The sequence below is a fragment of the Camelus bactrianus genome, chromosome 22, assembly GCF_048773025.1.
Source record: "Camelus bactrianus isolate YW-2024 breed Bactrian camel chromosome 22, ASM4877302v1, whole genome shotgun sequence".
NCBI classification, from domain to species: Eukaryota; Metazoa; Chordata; class Mammalia; order Artiodactyla; family Camelidae; genus Camelus; species Camelus bactrianus.
The window spans coordinates 28,780,584-28,803,601 of record NC_133560.1 but is presented as its reverse complement, the minus strand read 5'-3'; the positions used below and the strand labels follow the sequence as shown (position 1 = coordinate 28,803,601).

Genomic DNA, 23,018 nt, shown 5'->3' with positions numbered 1-23,018 from the left:
CAGAAAAGTCTCCAGCCAGAGCACAAAGCTGCAGTCAGCCTTCCCTGAGGGCTGTGACCCCAGGGCTGCAGAAAACTACTTCCTGCCAACTTCAATATCCTGGAAAAGACAAATGAATCCCACTGCCCCACACTCAGCCTTCCTGGCCATCCCGCCCCAGCCCAACTGACCTTCTAAAGGGTCCAGAAAGCCTCCATTCCAGCTGCATGGGACACGGACCTTGACAGAGTAAATGTGTTATTAACACGGCGATTTAAAACTACTCACTCTCCTTACGCTTGGGAAACCCGACAGTCAAGCCTGACTGTCTACCCAGTAGATCCTAATGATGCCTCACAGCCCTGCAGCGCTTCCTGTGTGCCCCGAACACACCCAGGAGAAAAGTCCTGCCACAGGGCCCAATTCGCCCAGGATCCAGCAAGGGGGTACAGGAACTGAGACCACAGTGCACCCCTCCTGGGCTTTAGTCCCAGGCTCCTGGAAAAGTTGATCTCGCCGCTGAGGCAAGTGACTTCCTCACGATGGTGGTGGGGGGAGGGGGCAGGGGTGGGGTCAAAGGGGACGGGCCACTTCGCAGGGATGGGGGAAGCGTCAAGGCTGGTTTAAGCCTCTGTGGGAAGAAGGTGGGTGGGGGGACAGGCCTGGGAGGGAGGCTGAGAGAAGGGGCTGCACCCTCTGGGGATGTGGGTGGGGGGAGGCCAATTGATCGGGAGCGGGGGAGGGGTGGAGGCAGGACGCAGGTCAGGGAGGTGGCTTCTGCTCTCCTGCAGGTAGCATGTGCTGCTATGGGAAGGGAGAGAAGGTAGGGACCTCCAGAGCCTACAGGGAAGGGAAGGCGTTACCGAGTGCGGCCACCCCCGAAAGAGGCCAGAGCGGCAACGGGATGGGAGAGGAGGTCGGGCCGGGCCGCGGGGAGGCTGAGGTGGCCCGATCGGCGGAGGCGACGCGCGGGGAAGAAGGGGCGAGGAGAGGCTGGGACGGGAGCCCGAGGCGGGGGCGAGAGGAACCGCGAGGCTGGTCGGTGGCGGGGCCGGGGTACGCGGGGGCCGGGGTACGCGGAGGCCGGGGCGGAGGGCACTGCGGAGGCCCGTCCGCGGAGGGTCCAGGGTCGGGGCCGAGGCGGGGCAGGTCAATGGCGGGTCAGGGTCGCGGCCGAGGCCGGACGGGGCGCGCGGGCGCTGCTCACCGGGGCTCGGGGCTGGCGCGGGGAGGCGGCCGGGCTGGGCAGGGCGTCCCAGGGCCGGCGGCACCTCAAGCTCGCGGCTCCATGCCCGGGACTGCGGCCCCGGAAGTGGCGGGCGCGGGGGACGGCGGCGGCGGCCACGGGGTACCCGGCAGCTCGGGCCCCTTTGACCCGGAAGTCGAGCGGCCCAGGCGGCGGCCTCGGATTGGTCACCGGCCGGCCGGCACCAAGGAGCCGGGGGCACTGGGGGTGGACGCTCCAGCGCCGCAAGTAGGGTGAACGTCCTATGGGTGGCGTCTTCCTGTGCAGGGAGGGAAGGTGGGGAAAGACACCCCCGTGTGGCTTGGTATCGTCCAGACAAATACCTAATACTTCTACTAAAAGGACCTAGAGAAATACGGCTCTCGACTTGGCGTTGGTGGTATAGTGGTTAGCATAGCTGCCTTCCAAGCAGTTGACCCGGGTTCGATTCCCGGCCAACGCAAGTCGTTTTTCAGTTCTTCTGAGTTTTACTATCCGTTTAAAATGTTCTACATTGAGCTAGAATTTGTATAATTTTGCAATAACTTAAAAAATTCCATAATAATATCTTTAAAAAACAGAGAAAAAAAGAAAAGGCACCAAACCAGGATTTCTACCGCAGTTACTTTTGAAGCAAATTCTAAAATCTGCAGTTACAGAAACTATGGAAGTGTTCTTGCCAGGGATTAAACTGGGGACCTTTCGCGTGCGAGGCGAACGTGATAGCCGCTGCACTACGAAACTGTTACATGTCGAAGTTCTTGAGCTCATTATAGATAAACAATGTTACAGATACTGTCACAGTGTAGCACTTAAAACAAACACTTTGGCTCTTTCTGCCTGGGTGGTTTCCGCTCTTCGTAAATACTCATCGCTGTGCTTCATGCGGTTGATGCAGGCAGGTGGAAAATACAGAAGTTTAAAAATCCAGTAACCCCATTCTCCATTCGCACACACACAAACACACTATTGAAATAATCCAGGACAAAAATTGCTCACAAACCCATCCTGAAGCCAAATAATGTTTCATTAGTTCCTCTCATAGATACTTTATTTAAACTCTTTCCTGTCTACAAATATAAACCATGTTGCTTCAGCCCAAACCACTTTTTACAAGAACTTTCTGCAAAAGACTTCTAGGGACGCTAGGTGTAGCAAATTTTGAAAGGAAAAAACAAACAAAAACAGACATACAGAGAAGATAATTAAAATGACTTTTCATTTCATAACATGGAGTTAACTCATTTTAAGCTAGTCTTCTTTTTTCTTTTCTTTTCTTCCTTTCTTTCTTTTCTTCCTTTCTTTCTTTTCTTCCTTTCCTTCCTTCCTTTCTTTCTTTCTCTTCCTTCCTTCCTTCCTTCCTTCCTTCCTTTCTTTCTTTCTTTCTTTCTTTCTTTCTTTCTTTCTTTCTTTCTTTCTTTCTTTCTTTCTTTCTTTCTTTCTTTCTTTCTTTCTTTCTTTCTTTCTTTCTTTCTTTCTTCCGAGAGATAGTAGAAGGAAGGGAGATAATGGTAAGAATTTAGGATCAGATTGCAATAAAATCTTTTTTTCCCTTGCACAGCCAAGACTAGGGTGAGAAGAGTGAGACACTGGCCTCAGATGCAAAAATTAAGGAGGGGAGGATGTCAAAAAACCTCAATAATGAAGATAAACAATATTTTAATGCACTATTCTAAAATATCAAAGTAATGGCAAAAAGCAACCCCATAGTGAACAAAATATCAAAATCTTAAATCAAGACAGGTTTTGACAGTGTCCTACCAAGTTACATTGGAGTCTGAGGTAAAAATGTGTCTGTTTTAGTAGGGTTTCTTTCTTTTTTTCCTTCCTTCTCTCTTTCTCTCTTTCTCTTCCTTCCTTCCTTCCTTCCTTCCTTCCTTCCTTCCTTCCTTCCTTCCTTTCTTGCTTTCTTGCTTTCTTTTAGTGGGGAGGTTGTTTTTATGTATTTTTAATCGCTATTTCCCCCAGAATATTGTTGAAAATATAGAAACTTAAAAGTAGGTGTATTAAAATTCTCAACATGAGGAGCTTATCATTTTACTTTCCTATATTTAATGGAAGCAAACTTTTGCAACATATGCCTTCGGGGTGGGGGGCAGGAATTAACCAGTAAAAATCACATAAAACACTAAGCAACACACAGTTTTGCTTTTGCCTCGGACCCCAGTGTGGCTCAGCTGGGCTCTGTCACGCAGCGATACATCTTGAAGATCTTCTGTGTCAGTTCCCTACTGCTGCTGTGACAAATGGCCACACAACAGCTGAAACAACACAAGTTTATCATCTTACACTTCTGGAGGTCAGAAGGCCAAAAATTGGTCTAAAGGGGCTAAAATCAAGATGTTAACAGGGCTGCATTCCTTCTACATGCTCTGTTTTTTGAGAATTCAGGAGAATCCATTCCTTGCCTTTTCCAGCTCCTAGAGGCTGCCCACATTCCTTGGCTCATGGCCCCACCTCACTCCAACTTCTGGTTCTATTGTCACATCTTTGATTTTGACTCTCTTGCCTCCTTCTTCTAAGGACCCATTTGATTACATCAGACCCACTCAGATAATGCAAAATAATCTCCCCTCTCAAGACTCTTAACCTAACCCTGTCCACAAAGTCCTTTGTGTCATGGAAGAAAGCATCTTCACAGGCTCTGGGGGCTAGGATGTATACCTTGTAGGGGAGCAGTATTCTGCCAACCACACCTTCCCTCGTCATTAAACATTCTTCTCTGACATCATTTTTGACAGCTGCATATTGTTCCATCTGTTCATTCATTGAACAAGCATTGCCTGACCATTTACTACGTGAACTGGAAGGCGGGCCGTGGGTGAGGCAGAAGTTCAAGCTGGCCTGGAACTAGAAATGAGTAGGCTGATCTGAGGAATGTTTAGTACCTAATATGGACCAGACCTACCACTTCACCACCACTCAGAGGGCTGTAATCAAGAAAAACAATAAAAGGTGTTGCCAAGGATGGAGAGAAACTGGAACCCTCATACTTTGTTGGTGGGAGTGAAAAATGGGGCGGATGCTGTGGGAAACCATCCTCAAAAGGTTAAACATAGTGTTATTATCCAATACACCAGGTATGGTCCTGCCCCAGGGCCTTTGCACATGCTGTGTCCTACTGGCTTCTCCCAGTTCTTTCCAGGACTCACTCCCTCTCCTCCAAGTCTGGGTTTCAATGTTACCTCCTCAGAGGGGCCTTCCATGAGTCCAACTAACTTTAATCTTCTCCCCAGACTTGGCACGCACAAATTCAGTTCCTATCACTTCACCATGTTCTTTCAATGGCTTACCAGTCTCTGAAATAATGCCATTTGTAGATTTGTTTGCTTGTTTCTCCTCTGTCTACCCCACTGAGCTGTGAACTTTACCAGGTCAGGGTTTTTGTTGTTGTTGTTTGTTTGTTTGTTTGAATCTATTTTGTTCCCTACATGCCACTATGGGCTCGTAAACATTTGTTGAAATTATGAACAAATGAACAGCTGGTCAGAGGAGAGAAAATGCCTGGGAATGGGGACGGAATAACACAGGTGGGCTTCCTGGTAGAGGGAGAGAACCTCAGAAAATATGTCTCTCCCCCTTGAACCCCATCAAGGCCTGAGAGCTCATTTATCTGAAAAAACAACAACAACAAAAACTCCTTTAAAATGATTTTGATTTCCTGCATCCTTCAAACCCACTCAAGGCAGCTAATGCGCTGTGACACCCAGCAAGTCACTCCCTCTCTGTGCCTGTGCTTTCCTGTTTGAGGTCTGGTTCCTGTTCTCTGAGAGGCTACAAACTCAGGCAGTGCCTTGGATGAAAATGGTAATTCCTTCTTTCCACTAGGTGTCAGCAGGAGCCCAGATGATGGACATTGTGCAGTGTCTCACCCCCCCCATCCCCCAGCGTTATCCCCTGCCTGCCCCTCACCCCCTCCTCCCTTCCAGCTCCACTCTGAGCCCCAGACAACAGCATCTCAAAGTCAGCCCCTTCCTTCCCCTAACACATACCCCGGCATTTGCAGAAGTGTCTCTGTACCCAGCAGGCAGAGCTGCTGTCCTGTTCTACCAGGGGTCTAGCCTTCAAAGAATCTTGAGGAAGGTTACAGGGAAGAGAAGGAAAGAGAAAAGAAAGAAAGGAAGCCAGGAAGAATTCAATGTTTCCAGTCTGGAAAACATTTCTTGCCAATGCTAGCTGCAACAGATCCCTTTGGATGTCCAGGATTAGCACTCATAGAATAATGAAAATGTGAGCTGAGACATTTCTAAGAAAAGGTCACATTTTAAACTCATTTAGTCCTCCCAGCAACCCTGTGATACTGCCTCTATCAGCAGCACCATCCCCTCTTTAATTAGTAAAGAGACCCAGGCATATAGAGGTTAACAACATGCTCAAGGAGACACAGAGAGGTTAGGCAACTTGTCCAAGGTCACACAGCTTATTAGTAGCAGAAGGAAGATTCAAAGCCAGGTGGCCTGGCTCCAAAGCCCATGGCAAGAGGCTAGACTGCTTACTACATAGAGGAAGGAGACATGCTGTTGTAGAAAGACCCCCCCCCCACACACACACACACACACTCCCCAAGTAACAACAACCAGGACATTCAAAGTTAAAAAGAGCAAACAACAGATGGGTCTCCATCTCGTGGGCAGATGTGTGAAAATAGATGCTTTGGAAATTGCTAGAATCGAATAGGAGACACCATTGAGAAAGGTAATTTCTGGCAGTACCCAGACTAGACTGCCTTCTACATAGATGAGATCCAAGGTAATCAAGATAATTAAAAATAAAATAAAAGTCCATTGAATCTTTTTCAAAAGATGGAAGAGTCTCAATTCTTGTGGCATACCCCTATGCAATGCTGAATTTTGGTGAGCCACATGTCATAATTAAAACTCACTAAAATGGTAAGAATATAGGATATTTGCTTGGATCTCTTAAAAACAATAAATAAGTCATTTCTGATACAGTTCATGTCCTCTGTGAACTGATACTACGTTTTCAATTAAAAATTAGTTCAGAAAATAATCATAGTTCACTACTCATTAATGAATTGGTTAACTAGTAGTTAATAGTGGTAGTTAAGGTGCCAGGTCCTGAAATAGGTGTTCTAATCACTTCTTTATCATAACCCATCCTGATGGGGGGCGGGACTTTCATTAAGCCTATTTTACAGATGGGGAAACTAAAGCTTGTCGATTTAACTTACACAAGAAGCTGTGTACTGGAGAGCGACAGAGACGGAGAGAGATTGATTTCATCAACAATCTCGCTCACTCCACCCCCATACTGGTCCCCACAGCAGTGCTATTTCAATGAGAGGAACTTTTGCTATTGACAAATAATTTTAAATTAAACTGTTTATTCCCTCGGTGTCAAAATAACCATGTTTATTCTCAGGGCCACAGTGGCAATTCTTTGATTGATTTCCAGGGGAGGGTTGCAGTAGCTGGGAGCTCCCTGGTCCTCCCCGTCTTTGCAATTTTCATTGATTTGTGGAATGGTCCCTTTTGTCTGCAGCCCATGCTGGGGTTTCTCGAAACACACAAAATTCCTGCCATTTGGGGAGGGGGTTCCTACATTCTATCTCACACACCACCGTCACCACAACCACAACAGCAGATGACATTCACTGGCAACCTCCTGGGCACTGGGTACACTTCTAATATATTTCACTCTCACAGTGACCCTGTGAAGTGTGATCATTATCCGGTTTTATTCATAGGGAAACCGAGGCCCAAACAGGTGGAGTCACCTGTCAGCCAGCTGGAGAGTGGCGATTTTAGCCCCGGCAGGCTGACTCTGGAAGGCACGTCTCCAAACCTCTCCACAGCTAACCCTGTGCCTATAAATATCGGAAGGGCCTTCTCAATCAACAGATGATGACAAAATCAGCTGGTTATTTTTGTCGTGGGGATACAGGAATGGTAGGTACAAGAAGCAGAAGCCCTGGGCTGTTGGCAGATTGCAGAAGAGGGTGTCTTGGCATGGGGGTGGGGGGTACGTGTGGCTGAGACTCGCTCCCTCTCCCTCCTTCCTTCTCGGCCTCTCATCTCCCTGCGTCTCCAGGGCTCTCTGTAGCTGAGGGGCATTCTTAGCTCCGGACAATCAACCCATCACTGTCTGAAGTAAATGAGATGGGAGACGGGATGTGGCGGGGTTGGGGGGTGATGGCGGGGCGTGAGAAAGCTCTTCTCATTCCCCATATGTCTCTCTCCTTCCCCCCTCCCCAAACACACACACACACACACACACACAAACACACACACAGACACTCACACACATACACACACAGAACCTACTGGAATTGCCCTCTCATTGGGCTGGGTTTCTCTCTCATTCTCTCTTGAGTGGCCTGGTGAACTCAGCCTCACTGTGTGACACTGGGCAAGTGGCTTTCCCTCTCTGAGCCTCAACTTCCTCATCTGTGAAATGGGGATGATAATTGTAGCAATATCTTGTGGAGGGTAATGGGAAGACCCAGTAAAATAAGGGCTAGCCTGGCGCTTGGTGCATGGCAGGACTCAATACAGAGCATCCATGGGGATTTTTATTTTGCCCCCAGGCTCTTCCAGGTGGGGACACTGGTATGAATCCTACCACTGACTGGGAGTCTCACTACACAGACACTTGTCAGCACCTCAGATCCAACAGAAGGATCCTCATCCCGACACCATCCCAAGCCCATGATGAAAAAGAATCCACAGGCTGGACCATCACGTGACAACTCCCGCCAACGATCTTCAGCTGAATGTTCCAGCTCCTTCACTGCCCGTTCTCGGTGCACCAGTCCTGCCCCAAGCCCTGACCCAGCTGGAGAGTCTAGAGCACGGACACGCCAGCGAGCACCACTGCTACTTGGTGGGCCCCACCCAAGATGCTGGGCAAGCAGGAGCCGGTGCCAACCTCAGTGTTCTCATCTGAAAAATGGGGGTTATGAAATCACCTCCCTCCTGGGGTTGTATGAAGTGGCTCACACAGTGGGACACAGGAAGGGTTTCCCATGGCAGGTCCCTGGCCCCTGAGAGTCCACGGCGCCCTTTCTCCTGTTGCTCAGCCCAGTCCCCTCCCTGACCTGTCCCCACTCAGGTGGAGAAATGCCACGGTCTCCAGATCGTCCCTTCAGACACCTTCTTGCCCTGTTCATCCCCAGCCTGACCCACCAGCCTCGGCCGCTGCTCTGTCCACAGCACCCGGCCCTGGCTGCTCGGGAAAGACAGTAACTGTGTGAATGAATAAATGCAAGTTTTGTGTCTTCCTTCTAGAAATCTCTTTCCAGCAAATGTTTCTAATGTTTTGGCATGAAATTCAAAGTTGAGTTATTGAATTAACAGTAGGGAGTTGCCAAAGATACTAGATACATACATGCTATTTGTCTTCCAGAAAGCAGTGACATGTGGAGTATGTGGAGGGGCCAGGATAGCAGCCACGTGCCTGGGCTCTTCAGCCGCTTCCCCACGGAGCGCACAGAAGGGCGCCCGTCACCCGCGATTCCCTGGCACTCAACTAAGGGCTGGACGTAGGACGGTGGAAAGAACGGTGCCGCTGGCTTCATGGAGTTTCGAGTCTAGTCCAGTACATCCTAGGCTTAATGCTTGGCCCCAGCCACTTCCATCTAAAATGATTCGATCTACATTCTGTATTATCATCTGATGAATAAAGGGGTGATGGCTTTGTTCTCTTGATAAGTGAATAAATGATCACATGCTTACAAAACAAAACAAAACTCTTTCCTTTGAGGAAGGCCAGCTTACTATACTCAAAGTTCATCCCCTAAACTAAGTTCACACCCTAAGCTACTATAGCCTAGTGGTTAGGAACACAGGCAGCAGACCCAGGGGCCTGGGCTCAAATCTCAACTTTGCAACTTAATGGCTGTGTGACATCAGATGTGCTGCTGACCCTCTCTGAGCTGCAAGCCACCATGAAGAGTGGTTTCATGTCAGGGTTAATTTGCATGTCAACTTGACTGGGCCACAGGGAGGGAGGGGTACCCAGCCTGGAGGGCTTCCAGCACTTTCCTAGATTCACAGAACTTCCTGTTTTCCCCCAGGGCAGCTGGGGAGGATGGAGGCAGGGTGGGGGGTGGGTGAGACAAAGCAGGGTTGGGGTCTGTTTATTAGCTCTAATCACTGGCTCCTGGGCTGAATTAGACCAAATTACAGCAGGCTGCCCTTAAGGACAGCGGGCTCCCAGCATTGTCTGCGGGAGCGGAGTGAGCAGGCTGCTGTGGGGAGTGGGCGGGGCAGTGGGGGGGGTCTGGAGGGACCCCTCTTGACAATGAAGCCCCCCAATTAGCCAGGCAGGGAGGGGCAGGAGAGCTGCGGCCTGGCCCCCCTTCCCAAGACCACGCAGTGTCCCAGTGAATTCAGCTCCACAAAAGCCAATTAAAGACTGCAGGGGGCCCAGTGGGCTGCGGGGGAGGGAGGATGGAAGAAGAGGCAGAGGGAAAGGGACCACGTGAGCCAGGGTGGGGGCACCTGGGCTGGGCGCCCAGGCCCACCGATACCTGTGTGCTGCAGGGGGACGCCGTGGGGGCAGCTGGACTCCCCAAAGCACAAAAGGGGCATTGTTCTGACCTTCGCCTTGTCTGTCCTCACCAGTCCTAATGAGGAGGGTGGGGCTTCCCAGGGGTCCCAGAGGGGAGACAGGGGGTAAAGCACATGGAGGGACAGAGCAGGCTTTCCAGGGTCAGCAAGGGTCCGCTGGTCTGTCTCTTGATCAGACACACATGGGGTCCCTCTCCTCCAGGCGGAGAGGAAGGAGTGGGAAGGACCTGCCCAGGGGTAGGCAGTCCAGGTGTCCAGGAAGCCCTCCAGGATTGCTGTAGATCCCTCTCTGGGGATTCCTTATTCCCAGCTGCCCTCCCCTCCTCCCCTCTCTGACACCCCCCCAGGGCTCCTCCCCTCCCTAAGCCCCATCTCTGAGACCCTCTCCCTCTCTGTGAGCCCCCTTCCCCACCATGAGTCCCCTCTCCCCCAGGCCCTTCCCCCTCTCCTCCTCTTCCTCTTGACAACCCCCCTACTCCAGCCTCCCTCCTTGGGGGCCTGAGGATGGGACTCCTCAGCTGGGTCTGGCTCGAGAGGTCCCAAGATTCTTCCTGAGCCAAGTTTTTGGGGTCTGGGGGGAGAGAGGCACCTATCCATTCTCCCTTCTCTGCATCAGAGCAGGCTGCTGTGAGTCTGCAGTTAACACTTGGTGGGTAAGATGGGTGGGGGCTGCCATTAGGGAACATGCGTGGCCATCAGCCTCCTGGGATTCAGTGTGGTGGGGGGCTTCAGCCTCTGCCATGGGGAACCCCACCCCCAGGAGCTGCCTCTGTTACTCACACACACCCTGTCACCCACAGCACTGGCTGCTGGAGAGACCCAGAGACAGAGACTCAAACACAAGAGACAAACAGACATGCCGAAAAGCCGGGAGGCCCAGGGTGGGGAGAGAGGAGAGAGGATGCCAGCTAGGCCATGAGGCCAAGGAGCTGCACGCAGGCAGGGCTCTCGCGCTCTCTCAAGCGCATGTGCACACACGCTGGTGCACCGCAGCCCCCTCCGGGCCACACTCCGTGCACAGGTGCCTGCATTTGGTGTCTTGCTTTCTTCCCTGCCCCCAACGGCATCCGTGTCGGTGGCTTTCATCTGTGGTTCCAGGCCACGCACATATATGAAGCACCTGCTAGGGACCTGGGACAAGCTTCTGTTTGTCTCCATCTGTCCCTAATGATTGCTTTCTCTTTATCCCTCTCTGATTCTCTCTGACTTTCACTGCACTTTCTGTCTCTGTTTCTTTCTGTCTTTTAATTCCCACCCTGTCTCTGTCTCTCCCCATCTCTGGCCCCCTGACCTGAGCCCCTGACCCTGGACTGCTAGGTTCTGGGATTGTAGAAGGTGACATTCAAGTACCTGCCTGTGAAACAAGAAGTGGCCACATGACCGTCTAGAGGTGGCGCATTCCTGGAGGAGGGATCAGCTGGCAATGGGAATGGAGAGAGGGGAGGCCAGAGAGATGGGTCAGGACTGAGCTGAGGGGTAGCCCCCAGGGCTTAAGAATGTGCGCTCTGGAGCCAGACAACCTGGCCTCAAATGCCTTCAGTCCTCCATGCTTTATCTTCCCCATCTATGAAATGGGTGTAAGAAGAGAGCCTGTGTCTGAAGGAGGTCAGGAGAGAAAGGCAGCCGGTGCAGACAAGCTCTTCGGACTAGATGGCGTGCCTGGTGTGCAGCCACCGCCCGCCACGCCATTGCCGTCGCTATGATTTGCGTGAGTTGCATCCTCACGCTGATGGGACTCATGGGAGGATTTTATGTGGCAGAAACAGGACCAGATTGACCATTTGAAAGACTTCCTTGGAGACCCCGGGGGGCCTAGGATGTTCCACACAAGCAGCTGGATGGTGGTTCCACTGCCTACACACATGTATGATCTCGGTGCTCCAAACACACAAGATTTGTCTGCTTCACGTGTGCACGTGACATCTCAATCAAAAGTAGAAGATGGGGGAGAGTATAGCTCAGTGGTAGAGTGCGTGCTTAGCATGCACGAGGTCCTCGGTTCAATCCCCAGTGCCTCTATTAAAAATAAATAAATAAACAGACCTAATTACCTCTCCACCCCCAAAAAGAAGAAGAAATTCCACAAAGGGTCCCACTGGTGATTTCATACAAAGTGGGCTGGGAGGGCAGCAGGGAGGAGGTGGGACAAGCGTTTCTAGAACCCCAATGTCCCTGCCCTGCTTGGCCACTTTTGTGTCCACATCCTGAGCTTGGCTGGGGGTTGGAAGTGTCAGAAACCCACAGTGCAGGGGCCTGGAAGGTGGGGCCTGGAAGGTGGAGCCTGGAAGACTGGCTCCTTCCCTGGCTGTGTCACCAATAATCTGGGGCCAGCTGTCCACAAGCCCCATCTCCCCACTGGCTCAGCCCAGACACTCAGTCCCGTCCTGGCCAGAGGAGCCAGGCACCGAGCCCCTGGGGCACTGGGCTGTGGAGAGTGGGTGAAGGGTCCTCCTCCCTGCCTTTTTGAATCTAAAAAGCTAACCTTATGTAGTGCATTCAATGTGTTCCCCCCAAATTCACAGCTGCCCAGAACCTCCAATTGTGACCTTATTTGGAAATAGGGTCTTTGCAGATGTAATTAGTTCAGATGAGGTCATACTGGATTTGGGGGTGGGTCCTAGATCTAATGACTGGTGTTCTTATAAGAGGAGATGTCACACAGGGAGACAAAAAGGAGAAAACGATGGTAAGATGGAGGCAGAGATTAGAGACATGTATCTACACACCGAGGAACACCAAGGATTTGGGGCAACCCCCAGAAGCTAGGAGAGGAAGGCAGTTCCTCCCCACCCACAGCCTCCAGAAGCAAACAGCCCTGCTGACACCTTGCATTAGGACTTCTGGCCTTCAGCACTGTGAGAGAAGAAGTTACTATTGTTTTAAGCCATCAAGTTTGGGGTAATTGTTACAGAAGCCACAGGTGATGAGTACACCCTCCATTATCTTAGCTCCAAAGTCATAGAAACTTGTAGAATCTTTAGAAAATATAGATTTGACTTAGAAACTAGAGTTGGGCACCCCTGGGCTCCCAGCCTGACCCCTGTCTCTAACTAGCTGGATGCGCCTGGGGGCAAGACATTTCACCTCTTGGAGCCTCAGTTTCCTCATCTGCAAAGTGCGATAACCATGCCTGCTGCAGAGGGCAGTTGTCCAGGTTAAATAAGAGAAATTGTGTCCTAGAGGGTTTGGTGCCAAGGACACAGCAAACGCTCAGCTAGTAGTAAAAGTTAAAGTCCGCAGGTGATGGACAAGGTAAGCACATTTTGAAACTAAATTTTAATGGTCACTATTACCATTGATAACCAGAAGAAACAGCAGCCACTCCTAATTCCACTCCCCAATGGTTACCTTTTGGTGAATATTCTTTTCGATGAAAATGGAAAAAAAAAATTATTCCAGCGTCCTCTTGGCTCTTCGAATAAACCAACTGTGCAAAAACGTTATGTGCCCTGACAAGCTAGTCCAGGCTATTAAGTTTATTAAAGATTATTGCTAGTTTTTTAAAGAGTGGTGGTGATATTGGGATTATACTTTTAAAAAGAGTCCTTATGTTTTAGAGACCACGAAAATATTTGTGAATGAGATGTGATGTCTGGGAATGCCTACAACATTGAGATGGGGGGACAGGGGAGTCACTATTCTGTTTTTTCCCCTTGTGTGTGTTTGAAAGGTCCCATAATCACATGCTTTTAAAATGCTATGATCCAGTCTTTCCACTCCTAGGAATTTATCAAAGAGAAAAGGGAATTTACATTCATATAAAGACTTGTTTCCCATGCATGTTCATAGGGGCTTTATTTGTAATCAGCTGTTGTATTGTGAAGAATGTATCGGGGGGGAGGGTGTAGCTCAGTGGTAGAGTACATGCTTAGCATGCACGAGGTTCTGGATTCAATCCAGTACCTCTGTTGAAAAAATTAAATTAAAAGAAATAAATACATAAATAAACCTGATTACTTTGCCCCTCAAAATAAATAAATAAAAGAATATATCTGTTTTTTGTCCCAATTTCCTGGAAGATAACCTCTAAATTCTTGGACTTTTCCCAAGCTATAGGAGTGTCTGTTGTTCATGGTGAGGCTCGATCCCATCTCAGTTTATGCAAATGAGATGAATCAGGATGGGGACTGGTCACGCAGGAAACACTGATGAGGTGATTAGATGTCAACCTGATCTTAAGAGATTGGGGGGTTGACTGGAGACTGAGTTCAATCTCCTAGCCAATGATTTGATCAATCATACTTATGTCATGAAATGCCAGGAAAAACTGTGGGCAACAAAGCTCAGTAGATTGGTTGGTGAATTCCTCTGAAGTGAAGAGAGTTTTGTTGGAAACTGTGCCCTTAACTTATGGGGTCTGCCTTAACTCCAGGTGATAAGTGTCAGAATTACATTATGTTATATTACAAAAAACCTAGAAATGACCCAGATGCAATTTCAGGTGAATGGATAGACTGTGGTACATCCACACAATGGAATACTACTCACCAAGAAAAAGGAAGGAACTATACACTCACACAACAGCATGGCTGAATCTCACACAGCTATGCTCAGGGAAATAAGCCAGACAAAATGAGTACATATGGTTGGGTTCCATTTCTAGAAAACTCTAGAAAATGCTAACTCATCTATAGTGACAGACAACAGATCAGTCGTTGCCTGGGGACAGGGAGGGATAGGTGAGAGGGATGACAAAGGGACAGGAGGAAACTTTTGGGAGTGACAGATGTGTCCATGATCTTGGTGGCGGTGAGGCTTTGTGGATATCAGTAAGTTGTACACTTTGCATATCTGCAGCTCATTATATGTCAATGACACAATAGAGCTGCTTTAAAATGTATTCATCTCTTTCTTTGTCCATCAATAAACATTTATTGAGCACCTACTGTGTGCCAGTCTCTCTTTAGAGCTAGGGGACATGGCTGTGAACAAGACAGACCAAGACCCCTGCCCATGTGATATTTTAGCTAGGGAACACAGACAACTGTAATGAAATTCAAATATGTATTCTCTACATATTCGATTCTCATTATTTGCAGATCTGACATTTGCAAAATCACCTCATTTCTAACATTTATTTGCAATTCCAAAATGAATACGTCCAGCTTTCACAGTCATTTTCGAACATGCACAGAGTGGCGAAAAGTGTGTCACCCACCATGTGTGTTCCCCACCAAGGCTGAATCAGGCAATGCTCTGTCTTCTTTCAGCTCAGACTGTGAGCAAGTGTCCACTTCAGGGTGTTTTTGTATTGTTGTTGCTGCTGGTGGTGGTGCTTTGGCTTTCTAAAAGGGTCCGCAATTGTGGTGCTGAAGTGCTGTTCAGTGTCCTAAGCTCAGGAAGGCTGAGATGCTTATGGAGGAAATACGTGTGTTAGGTGAGCCTCATTCAGGCATGAGTTATAGCCCTGTTGTTTGGGATCAATGCTAATGAATCAACAATATATATTAAATGAGGTGGCCTTAAACAGAAACACACATAAAACAAGGCTGTACATTGCTTGGTTGATGGAAATCTTGCTATCAGAGGCTTGCAGAGACCTAACCTCAGATGTCCTCCAGGAGGCAACGTCCAGCACTGGCTAGGTCACTGTGTATGGCGACTTTATTGAACAGAACTCCTATGGATAGAGAGAATCAACTGTGATACAACAGATGGGAGTAAGTGAAGGAAGGGAAATTAATTGGGGTGAGAAGGAGGTGCTTTTTAGAGGGTTTCAGGGATGATACATTTGTGCAGAGACCTGAGTGGAGGGAATGACTGGGTCGTGTGGATCTCTGGGGAAAGGCAAAGGCCCTGAGGGATGTATGTGTGATTCAAACACGTGCCCTGTATCTGCTCTATTGTAATCTGCTTCTTCCCTTAACGTAGGAGAAACATACTCTCACATCAATACGGAGCCATCAAGATTTGTTTTCCAATTTAGTTATTTATCAGAGGAAGATTTATCACACCAAACGCCTTGTGTGCCAAGCCACTGTAGAAGATAGCGTGGCAGTTCCTCAAAAGATGAAACACGGAATGATTGTATGATGCAGTAATCCCACTCCTGAGTATGTACCCAAAGGAAGTGGAAGCAAGGGCTCAAACAGATATTTGCACACCCGTGTTCATAGCTGCATGATTCACAACAGCCAAGAGGTGGAGTCAACCCAAGTGTCCATCAACAGATGAATGGGTGAACAAAACATGGTCCATCCACACACTGGAGTACTATTCAGCCTTAAAAAGGAAGCAAACTCTGACACACACGACAACATGGGTAACCTGGAGGACATGATGCTCTGTGAAATAATCCAGGCACAGGAAGACAAACACTGTCTGATTCCACTCACAGGAGGTCCCTAGAGGAGTCACATCTATAGAGACAGGAAGTAGATGGTGGGTGCTCCAGCCTGGGGCGGGGGAAGTGGAGTTCCTGTTTAATGGCGATTGGCATGGCTGCAAGGTGGTGACTGCTGAAATTTTGCAACCAAACAATTGGCCTTTTTTTTTTTTCATGGCTGTTTCAGATTCTGGATGATAAAACAGTGGCCACTGGTCTCGTCTCAGCAGACTTCCTGGTTCCCCTAATGGCCCTGAACTTGGGCAGTCACATCAATGGCTGGTTTTAAATTCAGAAAGAGTTGAGTTCTTAAAAAGAACTGTGTCCCCCAGCCTTACAGGCACCCTCCAGGGACATAGCTGGCACACAAGGAAGACCTCAGAGTGGCCTAAAAGAACAGTGGCTATTCTCTCCAGGACCCAGATGTCCCCTTCTAGGGACATTGTATTAACCATGCCTTTCAATTTCGGATGCTTTGACATCTGGGGCCACACGGGCCCTGGAGAACGGCCCCTCCCAGAGCTAACTAGTTCTGAGAGAGAGTGAACAACCTCCTGCGAGTGCACTTTTCAAAAACAAGCCAGCCAATCCAGAGACCACACTGTCAGCCCCTCCTCCGTGGGGCTCTCACAAGCTGGGTCGCTATCCCCCTGCCCTAGTCCCCCAAGGACCAGATACTGGCCAACTGGGCATCCCCTCCACCCAGACCCTGCTGACATCCTCCAGACAAGCCCATCCTAAGCCTGCTTACCCTGCGCTGCTTGTTCCTTCTCTCGGAAAGCACAGGAAAGGCTCCAGCCCATGTCCCCCTTTCCCTCGCCTCCTGGCTGACCCTGGCGCCTCCCCGTGAGGCTCTGCTTGGCATGGAGAGCCCTCTCCTCTCGTTTTCTGTTTTTAAGGTGACGTATAGTCAGCTTACAACGTTGTGTCAATTTTTACCCTCCTCTTTTTTTTTTGCATCAGGTAATTAGGTTTATTGTTTATTTTTAGAGGCGGTACTGGAGACTGAGCCCAGGACCGTGCGCACGCTGAGCACGTGCCCCGCCACTTGAGCTGTACCCTCCAGTTTCTCCCCTCCTCTGAAGAACCGTAACAAACTCTTTCTCAATGGCAGTTGTCTCCTGATCTGTTGGCCTTAATGAACCTCAAATTTTCTATTAACACACTATATTTTAAAAATTAGTTATTTTTACAAAATTTTGGTGGCATATACATAAAACAAAATTTATTTTTCAATGCAACCATTTTTAAGGGCATGGTTCCATGGCATAAAGTACATTGTCACTGTTGTGTAACCATCCCCACCATCCCTCTCCAGAATTTATTCATCTTCCCAAACTGAAATCCTGGTCCCATGAAACACTCACTCCCCATTCCTCCCTTTCTCCAGCTAATACACTATACTTTTAAACAAACACACCTGCAGAAGATGTCCCATGCACGGGGGAAGCTGCGGTCCCCAGGACGTCATTACAGCAGCATTCAAAAGCCACTAAAAAGCCACTGGCTAAATCAATTATGATATGTCTGTATGTTGGGATGTTGAAAAAAATGAAGAGGGTTTGAAATAGCCTGAGTAGGAGGCTCTCACTGAATGGATCTGGAGAAATCTCTGAGATGGATCGCTAAGTTTAAAAAAAGAAAAAAGAAAAAAGCAGAGCACAGAATGTGTAGCGCTTGCTGCCGTTTATGCAGAAGGATGGCAATACTGTATCAGATATTTGAAAGCTGCTAACAGAGTCGATCTTAAAAGTTCTCATCACAGGGAAAAATATCTGTTACTGTGTGAGGTGATGGATGTTAGCTAGACTTATTGCGAGGACCATGTTTCAATATATTTAAATGTCAAATCGTATGTCGTATACCTTACACTATGTCGATTATATCTTGATAAAACGAAGAGGAAAAAGCAAAGGGATTATATCTCCCCCAGCCCCGAAAAGGAAGGAGTAAGAATATGTTTTTCTAAAAGCTAAAAAAAATTCATTGCTTCTCAGCCTTTTCGCTGAGATCAAGTGTAGTAAAAGCTAAAAAAATTCCTATCTGGGAACTGGGCAAATGGGGACAGAGCTGGGAGAGCTGTCACTCCTGTATCTCTCTCTCCATCTCTCAGTGTATAGATGAGTTAGACATTTTATATAAAATTCGGTCCATAATATTTATAGTCTGTATATATTATATGTATATATATTTAATCTATATATTATACAATATGTGAGAATATAATCTATTATATAGCAAATAATACACACACCAAGAGTGTCTATTTCTACATATATTTGTATACATTTATATTTGCCCCAATTAGACTAAAATCTCAGAAGACAAAAGCAGCCAGTACCAGGGCTTCCCTGGGGAGAGGCATTCGGGTGACAGGGAGAGACTTTCCAACATACACTCTGTGGTGCCTTCAGAGTTTTGTCCCATGGTCCGTGGATTACTTACGCAAAAACAGATCCTATTTGCAAAAAGAGAGAGGTAGCTCTAGGGGCACCGCCCTGGCGTGTTGTGTGCGGTGAGTTAAATCAGGATGAAATGAGACTCTGTAAAGCACACCTGTGGGAGGGGATGTGCGGAGAGGGAGAGACAGAGGGACCCGAGTCCCATCAGGAGACGCCCGCAAGGCTCTTCACTGGAGCTCTTCCATCTCCGCAGAAAGTTACTGGTGGGGCTGGAGGGCACTCTCGGTCCTTAACTTAAATGTGTTAAACAAATAAGAGAATACATTGACCTTATGGGTAATTTTTGTACCCCCTCCCTGTGTGTTTCTCTGTCTTCTAAATCTTTGCTAATAGACACACGTTGCCTCTCTAAGCAAGGTCTGCAGGGTCTGCAGGGTCCCCTGCAAGTGTCCGTGGGTCACACGAATCTTGCTGCTGTGAACACGTGTGTATGGGCTGCTGGGGGGACTTAAGTTTTCATTGCTCCTGAGTAGATAACTAGGAGCCGAATTGCTGGGTCATGTGGTGATTCTATGTTTAACTTTTGGAGGAACTGCCAGGCTGTTTTCCACAGTGGCTGTACCATTTTCTATCCCCGCCAGCCACGTACAAGGGTCTCAATTCCTCCACAGACTCTCCAGAGCTCATTATGGTCTGTTTTTGCCTCGAGCCGTCCTGGTGGGCATGCCACAGTATCTCATTGTAGTTTTCTTTCATTTTCCTTTTTAAAAAATTATCATTTCATCTTATTTTGGGGAGTGGGAGAGGTAATTTGGTTCATTTATTTATTTACTTACTTATTTAACAGAGGTGCTGGGGATTGAACCCAGGACCTGTGCATTCTAAGCATGCGCTCTACCCCTGAGCTGTACCCTCCCCCCACATTATGGTTTTCACATGCTTTTCTTCACCTACTACTGATGCCAGCATTTCTTCTTGTGGTCCTTGGCCATCCGTATCTCTTCTTTGGACATTCAAATCACTTGCTTTTTAAATTCTTAATTCTTTTCATTGTTCTTTTTTTTTTTTTTTTCATTCTGTGAATGTTCACCAACAACCGGTCTGTTACAGAACTTTCTCCTCTCCACTTTACAGATGAGGAAACAGGCTCAGAGAGGGGCAGTGACTTGCCCCAGGTCACTGAATAAGAACCAGTGGCAGCCAGGACTTCGAGCCAAGTCAGTGTGGCCCCAGAGATAGGAGCGGGGGGAGGGGGGAGGGCTCCTGGGAGGCCCTGGGAGGGGGGGTCCCCACCCACCCACCGCTGAGAGATGGAAGGTCCTCTCTTCCAGCTCAGCACAGAAAGCAGCCCTTGTGAAAAATGAAGACCCAGTTCAGGCAGAGGTAGGTCTCAGGGCTGCCCCACCTCACCACCCACCTCTAACATCCACTCGGTGCACACAGAGCCAGAGGCACACACCAAACGCGGGCGAGCGCACTGGCACGCGCGAGCACGCACACACACACACTCACACACACACATTCACACACACATACACACTCATCTTCCCATTCTTCAAAATCAGAGCCCCTGGGAGAACCCAGCTTGGCCCAGCGGCCTCCCTGCCTCCTCCTGGCTTGGTCTCCCAGCCGCTCATGTGAACATGTGTGCATGTGACAGAAAGGCGGAGCTGGGGTACCAGCAGAGAAGGCGCAGAGGGAGGCAGACATGGGGAGATGGAGAGGACAGGTGATCCTCCCTCTGTTCCCTGGCTGAGTTGGCCCTGGAGAGGAGGACTGTTAGGATGGAATTTTCTGGAAGAGAAGGTGAAGGGATTGCCCAACTATTCACAGCATGGCTGGGCCCTTGGCAAAAGGGAGGCCGAGATCTAAACCATCAGTTCTGCAGGTTTGGGGTTTGGGCTGCACTCTTTTTTTTTTTTTTTTTTTTTTAATGGTTTTGTTACGGAAACGACAGGCCAGTCAAGAAACAAGCACCACTCGGAGGGTTGGAGCACTCAGATGTATTACACTGGCGGGCTCAGAGGGGCTTCTGCTCCGAAGCTCTGAGCACCTCCAAGACGTGCGCATGAGGTTTTATAGGGTAAAGTACAAGCTTGGGGTATTCGGCCAATAGGCATGGAACAGCTTTAGCAGCAGCATCATCACAAAAGTGGAGGCGGGGAGGCAGCAAACCAACATTCCAAAGCCAGATATGTATCTCTGAAAACCCAGCTGGCTAGCAAAAACACATAAACAGCAAACCAACACTAATTAACCTAGATTTACAAGTTAGTCCAGCAGAACTCAGATCAGTATTCCAGTACTTAGATTTGTGAGTTATCTTGTTAGACCAGCCTAGCCTCTCCTTCACATTCCTAGACTTGTGAGTTATCTTGTTGGACCAGCCCGGTTTTTCCTTCACAGTTTCACATAAAAATTGAAATCTCCAGCTTCTCCAGAAGCAATGGTTGGCTCAGGCAGGGAGGGCCTGCTTTCCTGCCTGGTGACATGTGGCCATGAGCAGAGGCTGTGCTTGTGTGTTTGTGATCTGCGAGTCTTTGCAGGATGGGCATGTGAAGGTGGCCTTGCAGCCCACGTGGATGGGATCTGGACTTGCGTCCTCCTGTGCATCTGCAGCTGGTAAGTATGTGCCTGGCTGTGTGTGGGAGACACTTAACTCATTTTGTGAGAGCATGTCCTTTCCAGTTCTCTGTGCTTGCGTCTCCGTCTGTGTGTGAATGTGCACCGTGATCTGTGCACCTGTCACCAGAGGTGAGGGTCTGTGCTCATGACATCTGTGATCATGGGGGGTGTCCCTGAGTGGGAACCTTTGGGTGGCAGTCTCTGGGATCTGCAGTGTGCGTACCAGGCAGGCCCTGCTCCTGGGGTCCAGGTTCCAGCCTCCTTGCCCCTTCCAGCCAGCCCAGTGCATGTTCCCAGGACACCCCGGACCCCAAAATGGAGAGGTGTTCTCCTCCCACCTTACGCTCCCTCCCTTCTCTTCCTTCCTCCCTCTCACTTCCTTCCCCTTTCTCTCCTTCCCCTCCCCTCCCCGCTCTGCTCCCCTCTCCCAGCTCTGCAGTGGAAGCAGCAGGGGAGAGGCGGCCGCAGGCTGCCGTCTTAAGTGGCCCATTTCCTGGGCCAGCCGGGCTCCCACCACAGACACCCTTAGGGAAATGAGCCCACAGTCCCTTCCCAGCCCCAGGGCTCTGGCAGGTCAGGAGGGGGCATCCCCAGGCCCTTGGGGCTGCTGTTCCCTCCCCTGTGCACTTAAAGGGGATGGGGGCAGGGAGGCGGGAGGGAGAGCCCCAGAGAGAGGCCGAGACAGCGGACAAAAATGCACACGGGGTCAGGTGGGGCAGAAAGAGGGAGACGAGATGGAGAGAAAGAGAGAGAAGGAGAGCCAGAGACACAGAAGGGCAGAGATGGAGAGATAGAAGGAGAGAAGGAGATAGAGGCAGGAAGAGGTGGAGACAAAGACAGATCAAAAGTCCGGCGGGGAGGGAGAAAGGGAAATGAGGTGAAAGGGATACTGACAGACAATGACAGACACACAGCGTCTCCAAAAGGGAGAGCCCCAGAGGGCCTGGGGAGACAGGGCGGGGAGAGATGTAAGAGAGAGAGACAGAGACAGAGGAGAAAGACACAACCAAACATAAAAAGAGAAAGCTGTCCAGGCCTGTGAACTGAAAAGTGACAGCCCTCAGAAGGGAGATGGGGAGGAAAAGAGAGAAAGCCTGGGGGATCTCCCCAGGGAGGGAGGTGGGTTGTGGGGAGACTAAACACAGACTCAGGTGGGGACAGAACCTGCCCAAGCCTCCCCCACGCCTCCCAAGGCATTTTGGCATAAAACCAGTAGTTAAGGTACTGAGTGTACACCAAGCTCTGTTGGGGTCACTTTGATCTTTCATTTATTTATCCAGCACCTGCTCATGCCAGGCACTGGGCTAGACCCTGGGGATACCGCGGCAGTGAAGAAACGAAGGGAACTCCCTGTCCTAGTGGAGCTGACCTTCCAGGGGGAGAGGCAAACCAACACTCCATAAGAAACAGATAATCAGAGACGGTGGTCACAACTGCCCAGCCTGGGGGCTCGGAGCATCCCCCTCCTCAATAAGTTGCCAGGTGATCCAGCAGTTCCACTCCTGTCTATACCCAAGACAAATGGCAACACGTGTCTGCATGAAAATGTACACGCCAGTGTTCATAGCAGCATTGTTTATCATAGCCCCAAAGCGCAAGCAATCCACACGTCCATCAGTGGGTGAATGGATACGCCAGATGTGGTCCACCCTTAGAGTAGAATATTATTCAGCCTTCAAAAGGAGCAAAGCACTGATCTGTGCTCCAATGTGGATGAACCTCGGAAACAAGATGCTCAGGGAAAGAAGTTGGACACAAAAGGTCACGTAGTGTGTGATTCCATCTGGAAACATCCAGAACAGGCAAATCCACAGGGACAGGAAGTGGATTAGTGACTGCCAGGGACTGGCAGAGAGGGAATGGGGAGGGATTATTGGTGAGGATGAGGTTTTCCTCCAGGAGGAATGAAAATGTTCTGAATTAGATTGTGG

At 49.2% G+C, this 23,018-nt stretch overlaps 1 protein-coding gene, 1 long non-coding RNA gene and 1 other non-coding gene across 6 annotated transcripts in view; 2 read left to right on the top strand and 1 right to left on the bottom strand.

The window, feature by feature from the left end:
• The window catches only part of DPP9 (dipeptidyl peptidase 9), a 37,791-nt gene extending 36,312 nt beyond the window's left edge, over positions 1-1,479 (bottom strand). Inside the window, exons 1-2 of one of the 3 annotated variants that reach the window (XM_074351042.1) lie at positions 1,187-1,435; positions 171-219 (exon numbers count right to left, since the gene is read on the bottom strand). The gene's annotated coding sequence lies outside the window, so the exon portion shown is untranslated. Of the gene's footprint in view, positions 1-170; positions 220-1,186 lie in introns of all 3 variants that reach the window. The other 2 variants (XM_074351043.1, XM_074351038.1) reach the window with 2 other exon arrangements.
• On the top strand, positions 147-9,757 carry LOC141574682 (uncharacterized). 2 transcript variants are annotated; one of them, XR_012501671.1, is made up of 3 exons: positions 147-503; positions 6,912-7,113; positions 7,752-9,757. It is a non-coding gene; the product is annotated as an uncharacterized LOC141574682 (long non-coding RNA). The 2 variants fall into 2 exon arrangements; XR_012501672.1 differs by lacking the exon at positions 147-503 and adding an exon at positions 724-802.
• On the top strand, positions 1,596-1,667 carry TRNAG-UCC (transfer RNA glycine (anticodon UCC)). Its single transcript has one exon. It is a non-coding gene; the product is annotated as a tRNA-Gly (tRNA).
• Positions 9,758-23,018: the final 13,261 nt, after the last annotated feature.